Source organism: Podarcis bocagei (assembly GCF_964188305.1).
Source record: "Podarcis bocagei genome assembly, chromosome: 4".
Lineage (NCBI taxonomy): Eukaryota > Metazoa > Chordata > Lepidosauria > Squamata > Lacertidae > Podarcis > Podarcis bocagei.
Window position 1 is genome coordinate 59,251,082 of NC_138128.1, and position 23,676 is coordinate 59,274,757.

General features: G+C 39.3%; 1 protein-coding gene across 5 annotated transcripts in view; it reads right to left on the reverse strand.

The window, feature by feature from the left end:
* Positions 1-23,676, reverse strand: part of CTBP2 (C-terminal binding protein 2) — a 212,966-nt gene that overhangs the window by 158,783 nt on the left and 30,507 nt on the right. The window lies entirely within an intron of this gene.

Sequence of the window (23,676 nt, forward strand, 5' to 3'; positions counted from 1 at the left end):
TCAATCAAATTGATTTATAAATGATCAAACCACCACAATAAAGTGATTCATTTGCCAATGTTATCTTAATCTTAGTAGCTTTAATCAATAGGAAAACTGCCATTCATTTTAAAGGATGTAGAACTGAATTGTGCATGACCTAAGGCTTTATTTAATAACCAACACATTTGTTTAACAACATTCCAGATGCCTCACAAAGCACTGCTTCAATCCCTAGCTACTTTGTACTGCGTTGTCAATGCAGAGTAACATAATGTAGGTACAATTTTTACTTTTTATCAAAATGGATCTGCAGATATGAGAAACAACAACAGTGCACGCAAAAGAAATCCAGGAAAACCAACAATTATTATATAATACTGCCCTTGTCATGCAGCTTTATTTCCCTGTTTCATCCACATCAGGAGATGCTGTGACAGTCCTTGACCCAGTCCGGATGCAGTGGTCGGTTGGATAGGGGTCAACAAGCTGAAACTGAATCTGGACAAGATGATTAGGGCATGTTGATTAGGTTGATTAGGTTCTCCTCATGACCAGAAACTGGGAATGCTGTCTGTCCTGGATGAGGTTGCTTTCTCCCTTAAGGAACATGTATGTAGTTTGGAGGAAGGCCTGAGCAATGTAGAGATACATCGCTCAGGACCGGTATGAGGGCCAGGGCACAATGGCTACTTCACCCAGTGGTATATTGTAGGTGAAGCAGCAGCTGCTCCCGAGTTTCTCTGCCACCTGGGAAGAGGACCAGTGCTTTCCCCAATCATATTCCTATATGAATTAACACATATGCCATTCATAATATAACCATCTTGAACACCAGCTTTCTGCTGCATATACACCTAATCCACTTATGGTTCAAAACTGCCCCCTTAACAGTATAATCCTATACATGCCTACTCAGAAGTAATTTGCACAAAGTTAAATGGGACTTTCTCCTAGGATTACAGTCTAAATGAGCAGAGTAAGCTCTCGGATACTAAGATTATCAGTAATTTATAAATATTTTTATAACCACCACCACCACCATCACAAATAACAGACAAGAAAGAGAAGGCTTGCAATTAAAATTAGAAAAAAACAGTTTAAAGGAGCAGGTATATTACAAGGTATAAAACCATAAGGAACAAAAGAGGCTTCTAATAATTAAATTATGTCTGCTGTTATGGTCTTTGGCCTCTGTGGAATCATAGAACATCCAGTATTTGTTTTAAGTGAGATAAGTAGGAAAATAATACCATGATAGACAAGGACAAAAGAGAAAGAAGAGATGGGGAGGACTGGATCAGAAGGTAAGGTTGTGTGTATCAGGTGAGCAAGAAGTTATATTATCAGGTCACACATAGCTTGTTGGCTTGGAGAAGTATTCTGGTAGTCAATATGAAATGAAATGGAGGATAGGTAAGAATACTGGATGTCAAAATGTTTTATTCAGATATTCCTTCAGCCTAACAATTCAGTTGATGGTCACAGTGATGTGGTTATTGCTCCAAATTTACTTTCATGGGGCTGGTGCTTCACCTTGGAGTTCTATCATTGCGAAAGAAACATGTTTCAACACTGAAAGTGGATTAGTTCTTACTTCGCCAAACCTTTATTAGGCATTACAAATATAGGCCATCATAAAACATCCATATATATATAAATTAAAATGTATACAAATGTGTGTGTGTGTGTGTGTGTGCACGTGCGTGTGTGTGTGTGTGTGTGTGTGTGTGTGTGTGTGTGTATATATATATATATATATATATATATATATATATATATATATATTCTTTGGCGATCACTCGTAGCTGAGTAAGATTGTCTTCCATAAACATGGTTTTAACAATGAGTCTGTAAGTGACTGTGGAGGCCAATTCTGGATCCATACATCTTCCACAGTGGCGACACTGGTTTCCGGGCGGGAGTTGATCATGGTGTGGATTTGTCAAGCGTGCCTTCCTCCTGGCACGTTTCTCCCTTGCTTCCTGAGTTTGAATGTCTTCATAGCCCATGACACCTCTGGTAAAGGCTGTTCTCCAACTGAAGCGCTCACAGGCCAGTATTTCCCAGTTGTCAATGTTTATACTACATTTTTAAAGATTTGCCTTGAGACAGTCTTTAAACCTCTTTTGTTGACCAACAGCATTACGCTTTCCATTTTTAAGTTCAGAATAGAGTAGTTGCTTTGGAAGACGATCATCAGGAATCCACACAACATGACCAGTCCAACGAAGTTGATGTTGAAGAATCATTGCTTCAACACTGGTGACCTTTGCTTCTTCCAGTACACTGATATTAGTTTGTCTAATATGCATACATACACACATGCACACACACACACAAACATACACACACACAGAGCCATGTAAAATATATAATAATAAGGATTTTCATTGGAATTTCTTCCCACAAATAGTACCATTCACCACTCTAAAAGATACTATTGACAAAAACTCAGCCACCCTTGCAGTTACTTCTGCGTTAATGTCAGACAGATAGAATCTGATATTTTCTTTGTGCTGTGATCTTAGACTACCCAGAAAAGGGGGATAGCTCGTGGTTGGATAGTTGGTTGTACAATGGACGATAGAAAAGAATATGTCCGGCACATTCAAAGAACATCCGCAATGTCTATCATTTCTGGGGATGTTTGAATATCTGCCCTTGACCAAAGCTGAGGGGGAAAAGTTCAGTCAGGCTAACATAAAGGCTGTGCGTTGGACTAGAATTATTAATTTTGAGATATAAGTGAGCCTGTTATTTGTTGTATTTAAACCACAGAACTTGGGGAAGCAAATTTTATTTAGAGCTGACTCGGTTTGGTTTTTCAATGTCCCTTATCTGGTTTGAGGCACTGATGGAACTAGACGCGTAGTCTCAGTGACCCCAAAAGTTGAGGAAGTGTTTCTTCAGCAGCAACTAGACAGGGTCTGGTATGGATTCAATATTGAGTGGGGGACTGTGTGTTGAGATTCCTACATTGCAGGGAGTTGGACCAGATGACCCTCAGGGTCTCTTCCAACTCTCCATTTCTGTGATTCTATGATCCTAACTAATAATCAGTGTGATAGTCATACAAACTAATGCAAGTTTCACCAGGGGGGGCAGACGGGAGAGGGGGTATGATAACATATCAATGGTATGATTTGGACTTCTTAATGTTTATTGGCCCGGGGACATATAGCATGCTCTCTCTATTCCTTGCACACCTGTTTTCTTAAGTCATAGTTTCCTGTAATGACTGAACCAGGAGAGTATAGCTTATGGGTTCCCTCCAAAGCAAGATAACCAAAGCCAGGCATGCATGAAATGGAGAAAGCATGTAGTCACACAGGTTATTCCCGGTCCAATAAACCATGGTTTATCTGTCTCAGATCATGACGTATGAACTGGGCATATTTAATCAAATCTAGATAAATTGAACATACCATGCTAGCATGCTATTTAAAAGAGAACTGGATACACTACCTATGTATCTATATTATATTATAAGGCTGACATCTTCTTCCCATTTGGGCTGGCATTTGTTCATGTTTCCACTCTGCCTCCGGCTGATTTGAGGTTTTCCCTGCCCCCTCCTCCATTCATAAAATGCCAGTGGAAACAGTTTAGATGTTTCCATGAATGAGGCTAAGAAAAACAAGCACACCCCACTCCCACAGTTTTACAATTCATTTCCTACACATTTAAAGTCTCTTGTACCTCTTGTATTCTGGGATATTTAACATCTGGGAAGTGACGCTATTCCCTCGAAAAGCCACCCAAGCCTGTATGAGTACCCCCAAAACATTATTCAAGTCAGGATGTGCTTAATGGGCCCCAAGTCAAAATCCACCCTTTCATACATACTGAGCACATTTAACCACCACCAACTGTACAAATCTCTCACACCAAAAATAATCCAACCTACTATATTGAAAACACAAAGGGGGGGGTTATGCCCGAGTTCCCTCTCATGCATACATCTTGCGATGAAAAGGCATTGAGTTTCATAATTCAATAGTAATTTATTGAACCTTTCCATGGAAGACAAAAACTACTTTTAAAAGCCAGAATCATGCCAAAAACAATAAAAATAAAAAAGGTTCCAGAAGGGAATTACAGTAGTTTACAGTAATAAATAAATGCTACAAAGCATATTGTAAAATTGTACATGAGTATCTCTACAAAAGCTAGCAGAAACCCAGCTGCAACAGATCTGTATCTGTTCCACTTCAAGGAGTTGCAAGTTACACCCACTCTGCAGGAACTAACATCTGGAGGAACTGTAAATGATCACAAACTCCACTGAATTAAGGTTGGGGGGAGGGAGAATAGTAATGTGCTGGTTTCTATTCTCACTAAACAACAAAAGCCACATCTTTTGTAAAAAATTGATGGCCTAATTAAATCAAAAGGTACATGACCAAGTACAAGTACAAGGACCGGGGGGAGGGTTCCCATTTTAAGTAGGAAAAAGGCCTTTCCCTTAAATGAACTCAATTGATGGCATATTTACTTCCCTTCAATTGGCTCAGTCTACTGGCTTCTGGGATTTGTTTAGATCCGATATGGACATCCCTTTTTCCATCAAGGGCAACATTCTCTCAGGGGTGATCTGTCTAGAGCTGAGTACTGCTGGTGGCCAAGGAGTGACTCTGGATGGTGCGCCCACAGTCAGCTGAGGCCATCATCTTTCTTTTCTCTCTGGCAAACCCTTCCCCACAAGGGCCATATGGAATTATGCCAAGAGCCACAGATTGCCTATCCATTATTGAGATGGTACAAAAGTACAAGACAGTGATGGGGGGGGGGTTATGTCTCTCTCTGTTACAAAATCAGCTCCAGAAGGCCCTTCCATTACACATTAACCCTGAACTGCTCTTAAAACATATTAGATGGCCTAGTTTGTCACTGAGGTTTTCACTGTGTCTTGGATGTACTGCAGAGGGAGACTACCTGTCCAAATAGAATAGAATAGAATAGAATAGATTCTTTATTGTCATTACACAAGTGCAGCATTGTACAAAGTGCAACGAAATTGGATGCCATCCCTTAAAACATCAAAAGCAAAACAACAACAACAACCAAACAAACCACATTCCAGCCACACCCACACCACACCCATCAAACTCCCAGGTCACACTATCGAGTTACAGCATTCAAAAAGGCCACAGCTCTTGGATAGAAACTGTTTTTCAGTCTATTTGTCTTTGACTTGATGTTTCTATATCTCCTGCCAGAAGGCAGTAGTGCAAACAGACCGTGTCCCGGGTGAGATGAATCCTGCAGGATGTTATTTGCTTTCCTAAGACAACGGGAACCGTACAGTTCTTCCAAAGATGGGAGAGGATGACCAATAATCCTTTGGGCTGTGGTTATGACCTTCTGGAGCACCTTCCTCTCCCTAGCTGTACAACTGGAGAACCAAGCACAAATACAGTATGTAAGAATGCTCTCTATGGAGCCTCGGTAGAAGCACACCAGCAGTCTCTCACTCAGATTGTTCTTCTTTAAAAGTCTGAGGAAATAAATTCTCTGCTGGGCCTTCTTCACCAGAGCAGTGGTATGTGCGCTCCAAGTCATGCCCTGATCGATAGCTACTCCCAAAAACCTGAATTCCGCCACCCTCTCCACCCGTTCCCCGTTGATATACAAGGGCTGAATGTCCGCCTTTTTTTTCCTGTAATCCACCACCAATTCCTTGGTCTTAGCCGTATTAAGAGCCAGATTGTTCTCTCCACACCAAACACAGAGCCGCTCCACCTCGTCCCGATAGGTGGACTCATCCCCTCCTGAAATGAGCCCTGCGTTTAAAAATAAACACCACACAAAGGAAGTTCTCTCTGTGTTACTATTTGGTGGGAATTTGAGGGGTGTGTGGAAGAGCATTCAATCATCTACAGCCTGAAATGGTACAGCCCAGTCTGAAGTGGTATAGCCCAGGCACAGATTAGCTACTTCAGTGAGAATTAAGCCACTATATGTTAATACCAGTATGTGATTACTGTTGATGAACAGTATGTGATTCCCATGCTTTGTTGGATTAGGATAGTTAAAAATGCTCTTTTATCACCACTTACGCTATAATAACCAACGTATTCCTTGACCATATAATACAGCTTTGTAATAAGCAACTTGTTTGCCCAGGTTGAAACTTGCAGGCAAGGAAAGTAGCCCTTCAGGCCAGTACAGTCACAACCACAACACTCTTTTTGTCTCAGAGATCCCTGATTCCAGCTGTCCAATTGATGCTTCAGCCTATCCTACACCATTTTCCCTGGAGGTATCTGCTATTTGCTTCTAGAAAGCAGCATATTGGAAGCTTGACAGGGCAATGTGAAAACTTGAATCTAAAATAAGACAACTGCTAATATTTGACATAAAATATGAAGCTGTTAAGGACATAAAAGCAAAAATAAGGTTCCTTATTATGGCATTTATAAAAACATAAATTTTTAAATAATAAGACAATTCTTTTATGCACAGAGCTTTAGTATTCTTTACACATTAGCACATTTCCCCCCTCCCTAACATCTTCTGCCATTTATAATTAATTTTAACAGCTTCTGCAACTTATCCCACAGGTTGTTGCTGTTTCTTTTAAACAGTGTGCTGCTGAGAAATTGATTTGTTTTTTCCGTATGCCGACAGAAATCACATTATAAAATATGCATAAATGTCATTTCTCGGGCTGCTTCTGAGGATTAGCGCAGAATAAAAGCTTACTTTAACACACGCACCAGGCGCACGAGGAAAAGAAAGAGAAAAATAAAAATAAAATAAAATGCAATGAATAGCAAACGGTGCTGTGCTTTCAGTTCCATGTTGCTCTCAGCTGCGTGGGCTTGGAATTCTGCTTAACCAATGAAAGCAGGTATACACATAGCGTTTGTGGACTAAAAGCAACCCAATGAGCCTATTGTTCCTTTTTTAAAACAACAACAACCCACCACAACCCTTCTGCTTCATCTGCTCCCAAAACGACTGACTTACAGATAAGCTGTCATGTCACAACTCTACAGGTTACGGGAAAGCCTAAGTGGGGCAAATGCAGCCTCCAGAGTTTGCATTTTCATAATTGGGAATTCCACAGTTGGGCTGGGAAAAGATTCCATCCTAGTCTTTCCTTTGCAGTATGTGGCAAGAGACCAAACCAGGTGAAGGTAGCCGATGAGTCTCAAACCCTCAGTGAGTTAGGGACTTCTCCTGCATGCAAATACCGGCTCTGGCAGATTGAGCGGATTAGACCAATAGTGGGTCCAACAGTCAAGAAGGGGGTTTCTGCGCATGCTGTGGAGGGAAATGAGGGGTGTGACTACCTGAGAAGGTAGCCCATCTAGGAGAAGGAAAACTCTGATATCCTCCGGGATATCATCGGCAAATGAAAAGGCTAAGGAGTAAATCCTTCACAAATCTGGTGTGGAGTCCCTAAGATGGTTGAATGGTGACTTGTACACCTCCTTCCAGCAACTCCTGCAGCCAAGCTGCTGGCAAACGTATTGCTCTGCTTTCCTTTGGACTACAAGGCCAAGAGGCGGTCTTGTTTTCTGGGCAGCCCAGGACCTCCATACACACTGCCCATGTTTGCGTCGTGGGGAGGTCACTTTGGTACTGCAATCACAGCGGTTTTGCTTCACCCCTGGAGGTACACTCCATTGTCTTTCAAGATAGATGGATGCCAACAGACATGTTGCAAGGCTTGCTTGTGTGCTTGAGCCTGCTGTAGGTTATTAAGCTTATTTCTTGGCCTACATAAATTTCAAACGTATTTATCATTCCTTCAACATTCTGCCTATGGCAGATAATCAAGATCCAAAGGGCAAGATACTGCTCACGGACCACATCTACACACCAACAGGTCTGTGGAGTGGAAATCCCCCCCTTTCACTTTTCTATGGAAAATGTTTCATTTCATAGGTCCTTAAGTATTTATAAATAAATTGATGCCATTTGGGACCTTCTGGTAAAGGGTGGGTAATAAATTTTAAAGTATGATACTAGGTAACCTTGACCGTTTTAACTTCTTAGCTTTATTTACTAACTACAAGTAAAATAAACATTCTAAATTAGATCACTCTCTGGGGCATTATAACATTTTTTTGATGCAAATTGCTCTAATTTGCATAGGAAAATTCCCCAATTCTTCTGGAAAGCCCACATCACTGCACACCAAACATGGAGAACTACAACTCCCATCACCCCTGACTATTGCCCATGCTTGTCTAGGGTTGATGGGAGTTGTAGTTCAGCATCAACTGAAGGTTCCCCACATGTGCTCCAGTCCACTAAAGTAACCCCTGCACTTATTTTTTATGTTACAGCTTACCAGAAGATTAGTCTTCTGGGGTGAATGGAAGGAAATGTTTTTCGATCCCAAAGGGATTGCTTTGCAGGACCTTACATAAATACTGAAAGCTCCTAATTATATGGCCCATCAGCCTTGGATGTAGGGTCAGTCATAAAACACACACATTATCAGGAGCTAGGTAGGGGACAGCAAAGTTGGGAGAGCTACAATGCAACATCTTATGTATCTGCTTCAATTAATTTAACTTGATAGGCAGGCATACCTTTCCCTTCTCTTTTCTCATTTGACTTTTTTTGTTGCTTTTACACATTACCAAAGCAGTGTGACAGCCACTGACGCTGCTAGCATAATGTGTCACTCTTATATCTTTTCAGCTAGGACATACCACCATGACAGCAATGCAATTTGGACATCACAGCATGGAGGTAGCCACACAAAATGGCCAAAAAGAAACTTGTGTGCATGGGTGTATTCTAGACAGATGGTCTTGACACTCAAATCATCACCCTGTCAATCAGCTCATGTTTCGCTATCTTGACATGTACAAAGATCTCAAACACAGGAGCCTGCAAGCCAGTCAGATTGTTTCTGTAGAAGCAGTTAAGGCACATTAAACTACTCCTTTGTTGCAAATATGCTGTCCTCCTACCAAATAAGGAGCCTAATTTGTAACTTTGGGATTCTGCAGTTTTTTCAAACATGTTCATCTGCACCCAAATTTGGAAAACTAAACAGATTGTATTTTACTTACTGTTTTGATTGCACTATACACATTTATGCATTTTTCAACCGGTCACAATTTCTCTCACACATGTATAAGTAATTTACAAATATAATGGGATCTATTTCAACAAAAGATTAGAATCTCACCCTACATACCAATCAGGGTAGGAACACAGACACAAGGAAATGGATTGAGATACCGTAGAGGATATACTTCCCTTGTCACAAGAATAATCCATTTTAAAATCCATTCAGCAGGATAATGTTATTATAGAAGGTAGATGCAGCAACCACTATATTTAAACTTGTAAAACAGGTTTAGTGTAGAATGGAGTGGAACAGAATCTGATACAAAGTGAACTGTGATGCAGGCAAGTCGAGCACAACGTCCCACCAAGCAACAGAAACAGGTTGTCTGAAATTGCAAATCAATTTCTACTCAACAGAATTAAAGCACAATCATTGTTTCAGACTACTCTCATTTGAGTCAGTCAAAGCAGCAACACACAGCTCATTTAATAGATGTGAAACTAAGGACGGGGGCTGTCCAATGCCTATTTTCCATTCTAAAACATACTGTACCAATGTATAAAATTCAGATATACAACTAGATAACTATTTCTAAACAATTTTATTTAGAACATGTGTCTCATGTACTATTGGGTCTCACGTAGCATCATTTCACTTTAATTAATCCATGCAATGTCATAATCATTGCCATGTTGCTAATTACTCATTTTAATAGCCACTTCAGTAACAGTATTCAAAGAATAAGGAAAGTAGCTTCCTTTCTGATATTATATATCAGATGTGCTGGTTTCTGCCATTAAGGATTTTTTTTCCACAATCTTCTCTCTGTTCTACAGAGTTTCATTCTTAAGTCTACCCTTACAAGTAAAGGCTATGTTATATACTTTACTCTTATTACACATGAAAGGTTTCCTAGGATGACCAACTGGGTACAATCTTAAATTTATTGTTATAGACATCTGGATGTCTGAGCAAATCACTCTGAACAGCCAAATAAGATACAATTTAAAAGGCAAGTCCAAGCTATTAAAAAAGTGAACTTTAAATTACTCTCAAGTCTTTATGTGCCTTAGTAATCATTTCCAAAGTGATCATGATGGTAAATTGATAATGATAGTAAAAAGGCCTACTCTTGCTTTCAATCGGCTACAAAAGCTCTAAACATGATACATGAGCAGATGTTCTTAGCTCTGTTCTAAAACTGTTTTCTCATGATACGTGTAGCATTATCCATCAGTGAATCTCACACCAAATCTGGGTGGCGTGTCTTATTAAGACTTCAGTATCTCATTAACGTTGCGAGTGATTTGCTCTTCCTAGGTCTTTCTGCTGCTGGACTGAGCTAAATCATGGTTGAGCTCATAGTTTAGCTCTCTCTAGAGTAACTGTGAGCTGTAACCAGGTTCATGACTCATAGTTTGTTCAGAAGAGCTTGGCTGCAATCCTCACCATGTCTGCTCAGAGGTAAATCGTATTGAGTGGACCTTACTCTCAGGTAAGTGGGATTAGGAATGCAGCCCAAAACCACAAATCTGAGTTCTGGCGTAACTCATTAACAATTTGCAATTTTGGACACACTTTTCAAAATGTAAATATTTTTGTATACATTTTAACACTGTATATACATTTTAACCTAATACACATTTTATATGCATTTTGGTTCATTTCAAGCTGGAACTGAATTGCAAAATTAAGAGACGTGTGAAAACAGAAGGACAGGTGCACTGTGGTTCATATAACAATCTCAGAAGTATGAGATGAGTCACTTAGAAATGCAGACTAAACAAAACTTGTGATTATGTGCATTGGTTGGTGTCCATATTTATAAGAACATTTATTCAAAGTGAGGTGATGACCACCATAGAGCAGCATTTCTCCTAAATTATGAACATTGTCAGAAAATCTCCTTTCTCAGAGCCTACACATTCACACTAAGCCATAGTTTGGGCTTAGCATGATGTACAAACCAGGTGACTGCAGCAGAAGGGCTCTGGTTTAGGCATACTTTGATATCCATTTTTTAAAAGGTCTCGTGCCTTTGCTGCTGTAACAAGATGGACGCAGGTCATTGGAAAGGCCATGGAAAAGCAACAATTTAAAATGTGATTTCCCCCTCAATTGGATTCAAGGTCCTCTCTATCTTCTGAACATAAGAAACCTAAAATCCCTGTAATACAGGTGTTGGCTAAAAAGGGATGTGAAGGTGAAATATAAGATACGAATAGGGAAAGGAAATTAGGGAAGAAAAATGAATAATATAAAAATAATATATATTCTGAAGCCTCCATAATATTTAAAATTATTGCTCATATCCCTGATATTAGCCCTTTTCAAAATTTAGGGTGCAAGCATGGAGTCAATGCGTCAGCGTAGTCACAGGTGCACACTGTGTTTGGGGTGAGGCTAGCCAGTTGGTCCCACTACATGTGTTGTGCATCAACCAAAGACATCTGTGCAGGGGAAGCCTATGTGCTTGCGACTGTATAGAAGACTTCTTACCTACAACCAGAAGTCCTAAGCCATCAGGGTTGTAGTTGCATATAAGTCTTAACACATACAATTGCACATACAAACCCTTCATTTTACAGACATCCACATCAGGATACAAAACTTCAAGGCAGATATGAAAGGCTAACCAGCCATCAGACAATAAAAAGAATATCCATCACACATGCCCTATGCAAATTAGTGTAAGACTGATAAGGAGGGTTGTTTGTGTGTGTTTCTTTGGGGGTAAGTTACTTTTTTTTCTTGACCTGCAGAGAATAGCAGTACTCCAACTCTGTTTTAAAATGATTATTCCTTGACAGACAGGACACCATTAGCTTAATTTTGACTTGTGCTCCCCATTAGTATAATCTACCCTGAGATATTTCAGTGACAGTAGCAAATACCACTTTGAAATGAGCTCTCTCACTTCAAAGTTAATTACATGTATTTGGTTTTTGATAAATGAAAGCATCAGATGTGATTAATTGAAGGACAATCAATAAGATATAGCTATTAGACATCTTGATGAGCTCTCCAGAGCCACTGGACAATCTATAGCAATCAACTAACTGAAGTGTGCATACTAGGTCCTCAAATGATTCAACTAAAATAAACCAAACAAAACTCAGACTTTTTCAAGGGGCCCATTTCCTTTTTCTTAAGCTGGAGACACAAGCAGGCAGGCGGTCTTTACACACACACACACACACACACACACACACACACACACACACACACACACACAAAAATCTCAAACCCAAATCAAACTAAACACACACAGCTGCATTGTGATTTTTCAAACTCATACACCACTGGACAACACTTTCAGTTGTTACTTGAAATGTGAGTGGTTCGTGCACACCCAAAAGACACAATGGCAGTCATTTTGCTGACCACTAGCCTTTTGTGGGTCCATGGGTTTAATTCTCACTTTGGGTGCAAGGGGTTGGGGTTTCAAGCCCTGCCATGCATGATAGAAATGTGTGCAAATTTAAAAACCACAGAAGTTACCAACAGTTTGAAGATATGACAAGTAGATGTGTTCAGAGGCTAAACTTCTAACAACTAGGAACATATTGCTCTGTACTGTCTACACTGACAGTGGCTCACCAGGTTTGAGCACAGAACATTTCCAGCACTAACTGGAGATTCTGGAGATTGAATGTGGGACCTTCTGCATGCAAAGCAGATACTTGATGCTTCCCCCAATTACAGTACCTCAGGTTAAGAACTTAATTCGTTCTGGAGGTCCGTTCTTAACCTGAAACTGTTCTTAACCTGAGGTACCACTTTAGCTAATGGGGCCACGATTTCTGTTCTCATCCTGAAGCAAAGTTCTTAACCCGAGGTACTATTTCTGGGTTAGCGGAGTCTGTAACCTGAAGCGTCTGTAACCTGAAGCATCTGTAACCTGAGGGGAAGAAATATCTGAGAGCTTTTGCCTTCATGCTCTCTGTGTTCTTGAGAAGCAGCTGTCTGGTCACTACAGAAACAGAGGAGATGGAGCCTTGGCCTGATCTAGCAAGGATTTAAGGTCTCAATCCGGAATCCTTTAAAATGCTTTTTCTTCCAACTTCTACATAGCAAAGACTGCTGAAATAAGTTTAATATAATATATGCCTTATTTTACTCATATTGCAAGGCTAATGCAAAGCAATCAAAATCTTACAACAAATTATTTCCATTTATTTTGACACAAAGATTAGTAGGTGGAAGATGAGGAAGAAGTCTCAAATGATGATGCATCATGTCAGAATGGGAATTACCCTTTTCCATTTCTAAGAGAGATATACAACCGTGAACGGAATAATCTGAAGGTACAAAGCAACAGAATATTACCAAATGTTTTATAAAAATATGGAAACATAACTGCATTTCACAAGTATGGTATGTAAGTACTATTAGCATAAATGCTGACAACTGTTAATCTACTAAAGCCCTGATTAATGGATACAGCTGTCCATTAATACTAGGCTACGAAAATTGATTAGTCAGTTAAGAATTCAATCCTCTTGTTCAATAAAACTGCACTTTCTCTGAAAATGCAATATGGAATAAAGTAATGCATCTGCCGGCACCTACATATATTACAAATATACCTACCACATATTAGAAAAGAAAGCACACTGTGTTAACTGTATTATTTTTACTATTTCAGATGTGGCATCAAGCAATGCAGCCCCATGTAGATGGGTGATGGATGAGGATTACATCCACTCTGCAACATGCCATAATTGTATTCAAATCTGAGTCCACACATGCCAACCCAATGTGCACTAGCCCAATCTACACAATTAGTCCTCAAAATTAAAGGGTCATAATCGCATGGACTGGCACTATGTGTCAGATTCAACATATGGCCTTATTTTAAAAATTATTTTTAACTGAAGTATTTAGGTAGATAACAGCTACAACAAATTGGAATATTAAAACAAACACAAATTGTAATACAACAGCTAATTAATCAGTATGAATCACTAAGCTGAACTGAGTCAACTCAATGTAGGTGAAGATTTGACCACAACACAAAGGTCTTAGAACTTCAGCTCTTACACACCAACCCAAGGAAATACATGAATAGAGCTTGGAAAACTATTTGCATAGATGGCCAACAAAAGGTATCAGGAAGGCTTGAACACAGGGGAGGCAAACGATGATGGAAAGCCAGATACTGCTAGATCCCAATTCACTGAAGCCTCCCATATTAAATACCTTCTGGAGGATAGGTCAAATGATATTACACTGACCATGGGAAAGCTTCTTTCGAAGGTCGCAAGAAACAAAGGCCATCACGCTCTAGACATAACAAAATGACTACCTCGATCTCTTTCACCTGTTTGGTTGTTTTAACTGTATCTTGTTTTGAAACTGTTTTGTGGTTATTTATTTTTAATGGTCTATGATAGAATTTACCATGTTGTCACCCCACTGAAAAGGCAAGGGACTTGCTTCTAATAAATTTAGTCCAGGCCAAAACACGAGCCAAAAAACAGAGCTACTGGCATCATCAGAGATGTGTCATAGTTTTGCTGAATGGGATGTCTGAAAAAGCTAATATGGGGGCAGTGCACACCTGTCCCTGAGTTTGCATCAGGTTTGTATCCCAGATTTACAATCTTTCACATAAACCTTTGCATACCTTAAGGTACCGTATTTTTCGCCCCATAGGACGCACCGGCCCATAGGACGCACCAAGTTTTTTGGGGGGGAAATAAAGGAAGTTCCCCCCCCCCAGGCACTTGTGGGGCTGGCAGCGGGGAGAAGCGCTCTTCTCCCCCCTGCCCGCCTTCAGACCAGGTCCGGGGACAGCGGGAAGACGCGCTGCGCCTCCCCGCTGTCCCCGGAGCTTGCGGGGCTGGCGGCGGGGAGAAGCACGCGTCTCCCCGCCGTCAGCCTCCAAACCACATCGGGAGACAGCGGGATGGCGGCGTTCCGCCTCCCCGCTGTCCCCCGACCTTGTGGGGCTGGCGCTGGGGCTCTCCTGAAGCCTGGAGAGCGAGAGGGGTCGGTGCGCATGGACGCCTCTCGCTCTCTAGGCTTCAGCGAAAGCCTGCATTCACCCATAGGACGCACACACATTTCCCCTTCATTTTTCGAGGGGAAAAAGTGCGTCCTATAGGGCGAAAAATACGGTATATTTTTAGAGTACACTCTCTTGCTATCCACTGACTTTAAAGAATCTTTAACATTTCACTTAATATATTGCTCATATTTGTTGCTTGTTTTGAGCAGAAAACAGCAGACACAAAAACCCCCACGGATTTTCACACACATATATATACTACTTGAATCTGCCTCTGGCTCAAACTCTACCACCTAGTTTGTGGTATAGTTGCATAATCTCAGCCTTCAGGTCAACCCTAGGCTATGTTTTTAATGTGATGTTCTCTCCTTTTTCTAGATGTCCATGTTGGAATTAGACTCCCAGGGAATAGAGATGCTAACAACAGAGACTCCAAAGGAGTCTCTGTGATATTACAAACAGTATTAGTGCCACCATAATATTATGTGAAACTCTGTATCTTCTGATTATGTGTTAAGAAAATAAGTGTTATAATAAACTGACATTTCACTCCTTTTGGTATTTGGTAATGACAAGAGTTTGGAGAGGAGCTGCATTTAACTTATCTGAAAGGACAAGGCATTGAGCAGATCCTTTGTAATCCCCCTCCCCCAAGAACAATATCTTCAATTATGTTTGGAACAGCATTTTGGCGGGCAGGTGCAAAAACACAGGAGTATACTCAAACCAAACAGAGGCCAAGCTCTGTGATCATTAGCAGTCCTAAGAAAGACTTCTATTGTGTCTGTGTTTTTAAAACTTTCAAATGACACTTTCCACTCATTTTAAACCAACACACATTTGAGGCTGGAAGGAAGATTTCAGAAACTTTTCCTTCTGCTTTTGCTAAACTGGGTTTTCTTGTTTCATCTGAACCAAAAAAATTGTGGTTATCATGTGCATCCTTTTTTTTTTAAAGCCAATAATCATAAATCTTTTTTGTAAGTAAAACTTTACAAGTTTTAAAAGCAGGACAGAAGTGTAAAAATAAACAAAAACAAAAAGCAGAAATAACAGTCTATAAAATTATGGCCAGTTTTAAATTCACTCTAATACTTCCTTTATCGCTAGGGAAGCATATTACAGAAAAATGAATCAAACAACTGCCGTTCACTGAGCTCCATGGTTACATATTTAACTGGTGTTCCAAAAAATGTGCAAGTAAAAGTCAGAAGCATAAGAATACAATAACAATCAATCAATATTGGGTGTGGTTAAAAGTAAAAATATTTTTCAAGTTCACCTTTCAGCCTTCTTTACAGAATTTCCATATCTACAAGTGGATGTTTAAAAAAATGAGGATTTACCCTCAGAGAAGTTATTCAAATAAATAAAACCATCTTCTCCACTTTATTATTTATACTTGGATCAAAATATATGTATCTTTTGATCTGTAAATATTGGGTAAATTATACAACCCCCTTTTGATCCCAGCAGTATCCCTTCCCAAGCCAGTAAGTATTTACGGAAAAATACCATTTGTACAAGTGTCTCCATGCAGGAGGAGAATGTCTCTCACACAGTCACTGCTAATTAATTTTAATTAATTTTTATAATGAAAGATTTTTAGATTGTGTGACTATTTGATTGATTATTTGATTGTTGTTAGCCGCCCTGAGCCCGGCTTTGGCTGGGGAGGGCGGGATATAAATAAAATTTATTATTATTATTATTATTATTATTATTATTATTATTATTATTATTATTATTACTGATCTTAGGACTCTGAAAAGCAACATCCACAAAACTGCGAATCATAGAAGCTGCAACTAGATGAAGCTTTCCCCAAGTCTAGCTTCTTCCTATTATACAGATTTTGGTAGAAAGTCTGTGGCTATTTGAAGAAAGCTTTGTGATAATATTCTAACCCAGAGAAATTAAGCCCTCCATGGTTACTGAAATCCTTCTCTGTCATTCTGTTATACAGAGGCTAAAGTAACAGTACCTCTACATCTTTGTTTCTTTCTACATCAGCTCTGGATAACTTTAATTAGTAAAAGTCTAGGCAGAAGCCTTCCACAACTTTCAAACATTGCATCGCCTGGGTTGTATCCAACAAAGTAATTCTGTTAGTGCAAGAACTTCCACTTGCAAACTGGACTTTCTCTCCCTCTCCTCTCCCCACTTGCCAACTTGAAATTGTGATGCTTGGGGGAAACCCCAGGACAGATTTTGAGGGGCACAGGAACAAATTTTCGCACTAATGGAGCAACTTGGTTGGATACAACCTTCTAAGAGTGACTTTTACAGGAGCCACTGTGGCTTCGCTTCCAATTCAACACAATGCTGTACACAACAGATCCCATGGCCCACAAGAAGGAAGACAAACAGATGGATGAGAAGCAGGCAAGCAACTCCTCAAGCTGATGATTCACTGAAGTTACAAATGGTAGTAACCTACCATGAGGAAGCTGAGACTCCAATTGGAGTCTGAAGCTGAGACTCCAATACTTTGGCCACCTCATGAGAAGAGGTCTCCCTGGAAAAGACCCTGATGTTGGGAAAGATGTAGGGCACAAGGAGAAGGGGACGACAGAGGACAAGATGGTTGGATAGTGTTCTCGAAGCTACCAGCATGAGTTTGACCAAATTGCGGGAGGCAGTGGAAGACAGGAGTGCCTGGCGTGCTCTGGTCCATGGGGTCACGAAGAGTCGGACACGACTAAACAACAACAACAACACCATGAAGAAGAGATTCCTCACTTCTGTATGCATTCACATGACCACTGAGAGCCAGAAAATCACTGTGCTATGGTTTCAAACCCAGACTAAAAATAAATAAATCCCAAAGCAGACAAGTGTAGCATTTTCACATGCCTCACATATTGTGCAAAACAATCTATTTGGCGTAAGGAAAATATTTAAAGGGCTGGCCTATTCCCATTGCGTTACAGAATTGTTAGTACAGTGCTATGTCTGTGTTTATTCATGAAAATTAGTAAGGGATGTTTCAGCTATTAAAGGAATGTATATCCTGTCTGATTTTGACGTAGCATTGTAGGAAAATGTATCCTCTTCACTTCCTGAGAACCTGACCAACAACACTACTGCTTTGAGAGTGATGTCTCTCTGGGGCTCTTGTACTTTCCCTTCAGTTTTTGCTATTACTTATAGCAGCAGAATTCTTTTGTAGGCCATCCAGAATGTACAAACATTGAAAAATGGAGGGGGTGGGGGAGCTGTTAAGAAAAAAAGACAGGGATAATAAACCTTTAAGAGAGTAGATCAAAAGATATGTGGAAACACAAATTTGTGTGTAACTATTACACATCTGAATATCCCATGATCGGGACACTGCTGCCTTCAAGTACTATTTCAATTCCTATGATTTAAACTGACAGTTCAAACTGTCACTCATAATCCTTCTATCACTTAGCAAGGTTAGGAGAATAAACGCTTCAAAGGAGGAGAGGAGGTGCTGCCATTTATCGGGCTACGACCTCAAAGGCAAGACACTTAGAAATTTACTCAGCTTACTAAAGATCCCCCTCACACCTCAAACACTATACAAACTCAATATAAACAGTCTCTAGGAAGTAGTATTTCTCCAGAAATCAATCACAATAGTATATTTACAATATACTGGCCAACCAGGGATAATATGAGTCAGGTTTCACTAAGATTTAGCCCAAGAACCTATTTTCAATGTAGATTCCCAGAACACATGAAGTCATAATATAGAGTGCCTGAAAAAAATACACATGTATGTTTTCCTTACTCAGAGTAACCACAACTAGCTTCTACGCATGTAGGATTCATGCTGTGTGTAACTGACCTACAAGATTTGGTACCACAAGATGTAGTGATGGCCACCAACTTAGAAGGCTTCAAAAGCATATTAGAAAAATTCATGGAAGAAAAGGCAATCACTGGCCTTGAAAACAATATACTACCTATATAATCATAAGCACCCTATGATTACTAGTCATGAGAAGGATATAGTCCTCACTCTGCTTTTGGGTTTCCCATAAGGCATCTGGTTGCCCCTGTGGTTAGTAGGATGCTTGTCTAGAAATGCCTTTGGTCTGATCTAAAAGGGCTCATCTTGTGTTCATATGATTAGAGATAAGATTTTGAAATCAGAAAGTGATATCTCCATGACACTCTTCTTCTTTTTTAAGAAATAGATTACTGCCTCTTCCTCACTGTGGTCTTGGTTTGCAGCTTTTCACTTTATATTGTGGAAAAACTGAGGCGGGTGAGATTTTCAACGCCTTCTCTAAAGATGGTCAATAGTATGAGGGAGCAATGCAGCACTGTGAAAGATAATCAAATAATAATTAGCTTCCACAAGAACTTTGCCAAAGAAAAGAGCAGTCTTCGGGGCTCTTTTTGGCTGCATCTTGGCTCTCACACTGTGTTCCACATGTCCCAGAATACACATTAACTTGTGCAGTATACTTTCAGCCATGTGCTCCACTGTTACCATGGAGCCAAAAGAGAACATGACTGAGTTAGCTCACAAGTATCTGCAATATAAAATCATTGAATGTGGTTTGTGGCAATAGCGCAGTTACTTTTTTGTTTTATGTTATTAAAGTACACTATTCCTTAAAATGCCAGCAAATGGAAAAATAGTTCAATAATTAAGATATGTATATCACTCTTGTTAAAAAATACAAAATAGTAAAAAATAAGACAGACAGCACTTATAGGTCAGAAAGGGCTGCAAACACTTTTGGCATTTTTCTACAGGAAAGAGAAAATGCAGATTCAGAATATCAAACACCAGTTGCCATTTCCAGTCAGAATCTCTTAAAGCGCACACCTTAGGGAGATCTCTGTTCCTATGCTGAGACACCTCACAATATGTGCTCTCCTCAATTCTTTTACCAATGTTGGACTATTGTGAGGTGAATTCTCTATCAACTATTATTTTCAAACAATCTACTTCTGTTGAGCTGCAGCCACTTCCCACTGTTCCATTAAAATATGGATTAGTGTCGCTTTTAACTATACATGCACACAATCAAATTCTCCCACAAAGGAATCTCATCTCAAATGGAACCATTTAAAAGTCCATTAAGAATCGTGGATACAGTTTGGGACAGCAGCTTAGAGAGACTGTTGAGCACCAAAACATATCAAAACTGCTGATAAAATATCAGATGTTCTTGCCCTTGTTTAGGCTCTTTTGTCTCCTGTAAGTACAGCATATGAGACAAGAAGTTACAGGTATTGGTGCCAGTCCTGTCACAACACATGCTATACAGCCAGTAAGGTTTGTGAAAAACTCATGATTTAGAAAGGTTGGGGGGAGGAATGGTGTCACAGACAAATTATCAGTCTTTATTCTTTATCTAGTTGTCTCTATTTTGACAAGATGTGATGAATTAGCTTAGTTAAATAAACCCTTCACAGAATGTGTTGGGGATTTTTAGGGTACAAAATCTCAAAGTAGCTATATGCATGTGAAGAACAAGCTCAAATCAGAACCACGGATGCAGAAAAGAATAGCAGAATAAACAGGTGGCAGTGATGAGCGGCAAAAAAGTGTTGAATGGAACAAAGGGCTAGAACAGTTGAAAGAGGAAATTGTGTAAATTGCTTAGAGGTTTTCATGATGATGCAGTATTCAAATTCTGTTTAACAAAAAAAAACCCCACCAACATAAAGAATGGATCACACAACTACTGGGGAGAAACACCAACTAACTCCAGAACACATATTCAATCAAACTTTTTGAAAAGATTCTATCGCATTTTCACAGCTTCAAGGAGTTCAGCAATCTTGTGGAAACTGTTACTATTTCATAATGCTGAAACATCACTTTGGGATCACAAAGTGCTAAAAAGAAGTTTATAAATATTGCAAAGAAATAAAAATAAACTGGTGAAGGTAATTTTTGAAGCAGTCATTTCTGGCAGAGAAGTTGTGGAGATAACCATTTATGTGAAGAAGGTGCTCCTCTGTTTTGCTTTGTTTGTTTGTTTGTTTGTTTAGAGATTTGCTCATAATACATTTTGTTTAGCCACTACTGTTAGATTAGTATGTGAAAATCTATCAAGATTTTATGCTTGATTTTTACTTGTAGTGTTTCTTGAGGTTTAAGAGGATATTTTGCTTTGCCGTTGAATATATTGCTTTAAATATGGCTCCTGCATGCTGCATTTGATTTACATTTGTAATTTTTGATTCTGATATTTTGCAATGTTCTAAAATCATGCTGTAAACCACTTAGAGCTATTTTTATTTTACTGGAAATGTAAAGTGGTATATAAATTATCTATGGGAGTCTTATTTGAAGCACAGGAAAGGAACGCTTGCATTTGTTCAGTACACCAACAAACAGCAAGAAAAACACTATTCTGAAATACCCAAAGACAGATGTCAGCTTTCAAGTCTTGTTATGGTGAGGTTAAATCATGACACAGATACTGAAGAAACCTGAAAATCAAACCTTTTATACTGAACTGGCAATATCCACATGGGCAATAAGTCAGAGTCAGTACCACTTTCAGAGTAAACATATGACCAAAGGCAGTACAACTTTTTCAGCTTCCTACAGTGTCACAATAAATGACAGAGCAGGCACTTGCTAAAATGTTAAGACCACACACATTCTATGGCAATTACTTGGACACTTTCCAACATTCCATCTGCAAAGACATTGTGGAAATGTCTTCTCGGTGACTTGCCTTTGTCCTGGATAAACGCAGTCACCCAAAGTATAAAAGAACACGCAAGGAAGATAAGATGTGCTGTAAATGAAAGGCAGGTTCTTCCAGAATGTGTCATGCCAAAGAACTGCACAAAGAAAGAGGCACTATCTTGTCTCACTGGGACCTTTGCTGTAGACACACGCTCAGGTGTTACCCGTGTGGATAATTGGGCCCAAGGCAGCAAGAATGCACAGGCTTAACTGATTGCAGCAAACTGATTGAGCGGTATATAAATCTTGAAAACTAAAATACCGGCCGGGTAAAAGCAGTATGCGGAGCAATTACTGGCTTGAATGATATGATAGAAAATGTTTTAACATCACTGCAGATGCTAATTATTATTTGCTAATCACCTTGGGAATTTGTTTGAATGATGGGATAAACTACCCTATAATAAATTTATATTTATCCTTTTTTCTGTTGTGTTGCAATATTTTCTAGTTATTTATTATTTTTACCAGAGCTACCCAACAATTTGTCACACATACTTCTCTATTAAAAAATATTTAGGTACTTCTAACAGCAAGAGGTTAACTAAATATCTAGATCAAGAAAGGGCTCAAGTAATAAACTGATGCCAATTTTTGAAGAATTCCAGAACTCCTTACAAACAATGGATTCATTTATTCAGAAAGCTCAAGAGTTTCAAATGCTACCTTTGCTAAACCTTTGAAATGGCAAAAATGTAGCAGGTCTCTCTCTCTTTCTCGTGAATAAGGGGGGAAATCTAACTTTACATAAATTAAATATATAAATTTGATTAAATATGTTTGTGCCTTTGCGATGACATTTAGAAAAGGAAGTATTCATTTTCTGTTTAGAAAAAGAAAAACTCTTTCAAATGTAATTTGAAGCTGTCAAGCCAATCTCCTTTACAGATCTTTTAAATGTCACCTACCTTCGGAAGGGAATGGCAAATTCCTTACAAAACGTGCAACTGCAAACAGGCCACGTTAAATCAAGAATTTATTAAAATAAGCCACTGACATTTACATTGATTAAGCGTAGCCCTTTTGCTTTCTCCCTTCTGCTAGAAGCCCTTTCAAAAGAAGTGTCACAACATCTTATACTGGCGTTGTTCTTACAGTAATTCCGAAACACACAACTAGGCGTTACGCAGGCAGCTAACTCATGAAAAGGGGCTGCGTGAAAAGAACTCGCTGGGTTCTATGCATGGAGATTAATGCGAAATTGTAGTTGTTCTACATTGGGACTTGGTGGGGTGTTCCTTTATTATTTCTCCCCAGCATCCTTGAAATTTACAGCCATTTTTTTTTAACTGTGCTTGGTATAAATCAATTACAACACTACACTTAATAGCTTTAAACAGAAGACTATATTAATCATAGCTTTAAGAAAAGGCTAGCACTACTCACAGTCACAACATGTATTAGTGAACTCTACAGTTTAGCTTATAAAATCAGCATTTACAGTTGAGATGCTTTTTTTTAAAGCCTCAATAAGGGCAGTATTTCTTGTAAAACAGAGGGAGAAGACGGCACTTAAAAGTAATTGTGACACACACAACCCTGAGGCAGACACGTTAACCCCGCTTAACCACTGATCATAGTTTTAAAACTATTCTTACCCTTTGGTCCACAATATTTTAGCAAGCTATGAATTATGATTTTCGACCATGTAGGGAATGAAATATCTCCCATGCCTCATCATGTACAAGCACTGCTGACTCGTAACAACCACCAACAGAATTTAAAGGCAATATTTCCTGTAAGTTGTCTCCTGCAAAAGCATTGCTATAGGGAAGTCTGCTACTGAATCTGTAACAAAGTGAAGGAGATTACGTAACTATTATTCCAAGGTATAAAAATCTGCTTCTGATCTATAGTTACTCACAGGTAATGTGAAAAGGGTTAATTCCCAGCTAATTAAAAGGTGCTGTATGGAAAGGCATCATGAGAATAAATATTCAGTTCTACATA